Source organism: Rhinolophus sinicus, chromosome 1 (genome assembly GCF_057876585.1).
Source record: "Rhinolophus sinicus isolate RSI-liver-muscle chromosome 1, RSI-T2T, whole genome shotgun sequence".
NCBI classification, from domain to species: Eukaryota; Metazoa; Chordata; class Mammalia; order Chiroptera; family Rhinolophidae; genus Rhinolophus; species Rhinolophus sinicus.
Window position 1 is genome coordinate 72,941,632 of NC_142501.1, and position 5,633 is coordinate 72,947,264.

Below are 5,633 nucleotides of genomic sequence, written 5' to 3' on the forward strand. Positions count from 1 at the left end.
GATTACCCATTCCCAATTGTAAAAAAATTTTTTATTTCAATTTCATGACAGTGTATAAAAATTTGTTTATTATAATTATGTAAACATGGGAAACATGGAACACATAATCCCTTAAATTTCCAAAGTTGTAACTATAATGCAAAGAAATTATACCTTACAGATTTTTACCAAGTGTTACTCTCTTTCTTTCCCTCAATCACATGACATTATTCAAAATATACTTTTGTAGTACTTTCTTGATAAAACTAAATCTATAATTTCACTGCAGAATGTCCAAGTGACTTTTATGTCTTTATATCATTTAATATATAAACGCTCATATATTACTAGTATAGATTATTCCAGTTAGCTTTGTCTTACCCATATTTATACATCTATAAACTTTCTGAGAGGTCACAAGTAATTCAGTTTATATAAACTAGATTGTACATTAATTCTTTCAATTTAATAAGTTAATCAGTTTTTACTGAGTCTGAGGCCCATCTTTTGGGGAAAAAAAAAATTACCAAATATCTGTAGGTTACTCCACCTATTTCCTGAAATGCATACAAAAATCAGCAAGAGGCCTCGCCCTATACACTAACAATGTTTCAAAACTGTCATTTCTGCTGTTAGCTGCTGGGAGTGAAGGTACCATCTACACAGCATTATCAGGTAGCAGCCATCTACCACGATCCCAACTATGATACCTAGATGCTTTCTGCCAGAGCTCCTAGGTATTTAGTGTCTATCTTACCCTTTCAGAACACTGGTGCCCAGAGGCAAACATTTGTTTGCTATGTTTTTGTTAAATTCATCCCTCTGTTGATATTCCCTCCCAGTTGTTTTAAGTCAATTCCTATGGGAGCCTTGCTTTTTTCTTTTTTTGGTCAATTATAGTTTACATTCACTATTAGTTTATATTAGTTTCAGATGTACAGCATAGTGGTTAGACACATATAATTTATGAAGTGATCCCCTGATTAGTCTAGTACCCACCTGGCACTATACATAGTTATTTTAATATTATTGACTATGCTGTACTTTACATCTGTGACTATTTTGTAACTACCAGTTTGAGCTTCTTAATCCCTTTACCTTTTTCACCCAGCCCCCCAACCCCGCTCCTCTCTGGTAACCATCAGTTTGTTCTCTGTATCTATGAGTCTATTTCTGTTTTGCTTTTGTTGTGTATTTTAACTGAGCTCTGGCCAATTTTATTAAAGAAAAAATTTGCATGATTTATTATCACCAGTATGTTCTGGCATGCTTCTAATGACATCAGAATCTCTTGGATCACTGATAGCCAGTGTGCATACACTGTAGTATTTGCACACGCTGTGCCTAATTCAGTATTATTGCCACTGTAGGGATGGACATCAGTCTTGGCCAACATAGCATAGTACTCTGTTTCAGATTACCTCAAGGCTGGGCAGTTGTTGGCAAGGATTACCAGTTTCACTTTGCCTTGTCTGATCATTTTCAGAGTCAGCTTGTACCCCAGCACATACTTTCCACTTTCCATAACAAGTGGGAGCCTGGATTGAATGACTCCAGCAACTTTTTCGTCTTCTTTGCAGCCACCATCTACCTGCCTTAGGTGCGGGATGGCCCCCAATCAAGAGCAGCTGCCAAGATGGCTGGGGAACAAGAAAGATATTTCTGGGTTTTCTGTTTGTTTGTTTATTTTGTTCTTTAGATTCCACGCATAAGTGAGATCGTATAGTATTTGTCTTTCTCTGTCTGACTTATTTCACTTAGCATAATACCCTCTGGGAACATCCAAGTTGTCACAAATTGTAAGATTTAATATTTTTACAGCTAAGTAATATTCATTATCTATATGTACCACATCTTCTCTATCCAGTTGTCTATTGATGGGCATTTAGGTTGCTTCCATATCTTGGTATTGTAAATAGCACTGCAGTGAACATAGGGGTACATATATCTTTTTGAATTAGTATTTTGATTTCTTTGGATAAATACCCAGAAGAGGAATTGCTGGGTCATAAGGTTGTTCTATTTTTAACTTCTTGAGGAGCCTCCAAACCATTTTCCATAGTGGCTGCACCAACTTGCAATCCCACCAACAGTGCACGAGGGTTCCTTTTTTCTCCATATCCTCACCTACACTTGTTTATTGATTTATTGATGATAGTCACTCTGACAGGTGTGAGATAAAACTATACAACAAGGCCATAGTAATAAAAAAAGTATGCTACTGGCATAAAAACAGACACATAGATCAATGGAACAGAATAGAGAGCCCAGAAATAAACCCACGCCTATCTGGTCATTTAATGTATGACAAAGGAGGCAAGAATACACAATGGGGTAAAGGCAGTATATTCAATAAATGGCATTGGGAAAACTGGACAGATGCATGCTAAAAAAGTGAAACTGGACCACCTTCTTACTCCATATACAGGAATAAATTCAAAATGGATTGAAGACTTAAATGTAAGACTTGAAACCATAAAACTCCTAGAAGAAAACATAGGCAGTAAACTCTTGGACATTGCAACTAGTAATATTTTTTCTCATATATCTCTTCAGGCAAGGGAAACAAAAGAAAAACAAATGGGACTACATCAAACTAAAAAAAGTTTCTTGCACCACAAAGGAAACCATCAACGAAACAAAAAGACAACCTACTGAATGGGAGTAGATATTCACCAATGATACATACAACAAGGGGTTAATATCCAAAATTTACAAAGAACTCACACAACTCAACACCAAAAAAATAAACAATCCAATTAAAAATCGGGCAAAGGACCTGAATAGACATTTCTCCAAAGGGGACATACAGATGGCCAATAGACGTATGAAAAGATGTTCAACATCACGAATCATCAGAAAAAATGAAAATTAAAGCCACAATGGGAGCCTTGCTTTAGCCTGGTATTTGTACAGGCACAGGTGAGTCCAGACTCCCAATCGAATTCCTCCAATTGTAATCCCTAAAACACCCGCCTGGAAATAGACTGGAGTTGGCACACCTTTGTTTAAGACTTCGTCTTTGAATGTCAGCTCCTTTCCAGAGATGGCTAAAGACTTCACGCTGGTGGTCCCACATTGTTGATTACTTCTCACTAACTTATTTCTTCTGTCAACCAATAGCCTTGGACCTGACATCATTTACATCCTAACAATCCTTCTTTAAATTATTACAAAAGTAGTACACTATGTGAATACAACGAGCTAAACTAAGAACAGGGAAAATTCTAGAAGAAAATTACCTTTATTTAACAAATAAAGGCAAGGAAAAACAAAGGAGGGACTGTTATAGATTGAAAGAGACTCATCAGACATAACCAAATGCAATGTGTGGACCTTTTTTAGATTCTGATTCAAACAATCCACTTCTATAAAATACATCAGTGAGGCAGCAGGGACATTTTAATACTGACTAGCCATAACATGATATTAAAGAATTGTTGTTAATTGTCTTCTGTATGATAACATGTGATTATGGTGTTTTTTCCAATGTCTTATTTCTTAGAGACATATACTGTAAATTGTAACTGTGCCTCTGCTTTAGGAAAAAAAATTCAAATTCGTTACTTTCTTTTCTCTACCTGTAGGTCAGGTCCATGGGAATGTACTCTACAACTACAACTTGCTATTTTCTACCCTTAACCATGTATAGTAATAATTTTCTCCTTATCATGTCTATAGTGTGTGTTTTTTTTTAGTAAAAGTATTCAATTCAAAAGCAACTTATGCTGTTATTTACTCCAAACTTCCCTTAAGCCCCTATGAAAGGCTAACATCACATGACCTGTGTTAAATACATCAGATGAAGCACATTAACTTTTCAAATTTATATAAAGCTTTCCACAAAGTACAGATTACTCTAGAGATGCTAAGAAGCAGATGTACTGATCTCCTTGGCATTCACGTGATTCAGTTACAAATAGAATTTGAACAGATTCCAAATGCACAACTGTCAAATTCATAAACAGTAGCAAAAAATGTCAAGTAAAAGTTCAGGTTTTGCCTTGAATAGCACTGACTGTTATCTGAAAGCAAAAATTGAAAGTATTCTATTAATGTTTTATTTCTTCAGTGCTAATATTTGACAAGAGCTAACTCCTTTCATTTCATGCATAGATGTCCCCCTTAGGTTAGCGGGGATTACTATTAGGTCCACAGAAAATCTCAAAATCACTTCAACCAATATTACAAAGTTCATTAATATAAATTTGACTCACTGAAATTGTATAATGTAAGGGGATTGAGCTCCAACGATAAGTCAGATAGATGTCAGTTTTAATCCTAGTCCTAGTATCACTTACTAGTTGTGTAACCTCAGCGAGGCTCTTTTTCTCATCTGTAAAGTGGAGTTTAAAAAAAAAAATCTGTTTTGTGTTGTTATAAGAATTAAAGAACTCTTAAATAAACTGTCATAATTACTATTTGGGGGAATATTACATTCTACATGATATTAATAACTGTATTTTTACTCGACTCAGTTATAAGAAAATGACACACAGACCATACACTCTACGAATCTTCCATTGATACTAAGGCTTTTGCAGCAACTGCCCTAATTCTGAGAATTACAGAAGACATGGGCCTAACCTCAGGTCATGAAAACAGATTTAAGAATTTATACAATTCAAATATCAGGAACTCACATGTGATGTGAGAATGAAAGCCACTTCTTCAGCAGCCAGGAGCTAGACTCAATTTCAGAGTTGTGTTTTCCATTTAAGCAAGACTCCCAACCAGACCTCCTCTTGCAATACATGGAGTCAACACTCTACACCAATCCACTCTTGCCAAACTTACTAAGTACAACGAATCAGAGTAAAACAAAATTTATCTCTAAGCACAATACAGTAATGCATAGATTTCCTTATTCTTCTGCCGTCATGGTGTTGCTTAGCAACCCAGAACATTTTATCTATGATTTTTTATAAATGTAAAAATGGCTTTTTGAAAGCTAATATCTTTGAAAGAGATGTAAAGACTTAATGGCTTCAAGTTAAACATTTTGGGCTAGAGTACTTACAGGTGATGAAGTATATTTTTATATAGCATCTTTCACGCTGTTTGATTGATGCACCATTATTGATGTTTAAACTGGTAATTGAATTAACGATAATGCAGTCTCATCCCTACTTTATAAATTTCTCACTAGGAAGTAATTTGTATCACATTATTTTGATACTATACAGATGTCCAATTTCCCTTCAAACTTAAACCTCATTCTTTAACACTTGTTGAAAACCCGTACACAAGTCAATAATTTCTGAGAATTGAAAAATCATTCTAATTCCATAATTCCTTTTATATTCTGCAAACTGGAGCTTGCCTTTAAATGAAACTATTTGGTTATCTTAAAATATGTTTCCTACAGAAAAGGAAACATAATCTTTATTTTCAGTTACTAACTTTCACAGTAAAGATTAATGGGAAAATCTGAATTTGGGTTTTAGATAAAATGAAAATGTATTGACCTCAATGTAATTTTAAAAAAAGTAAACAGGTTACAAAAATGTACATTAAATATGATACCATTTTGGTTAAAAAATGCATATTTATGTATATGTATATGTATACATATATGCATATATATGGAAAGATAAAGATACGGAAAAATATACAATAAGCTGTTAACAGTGGTAATCTCTGGATAAGAAATA

At 34.4% G+C, this 5,633-nt stretch overlaps 1 pseudogene; it reads right to left on the reverse strand.

Moving 5' to 3' along the window:
• Positions 1–1,199: 1,199 nt before the first annotated feature.
• Positions 1,200–1,566, reverse strand: LOC109460029 (large ribosomal subunit protein eL30 pseudogene; annotated as a pseudogene).
• Positions 1,567–5,633: the final 4,067 nt, after the last annotated feature.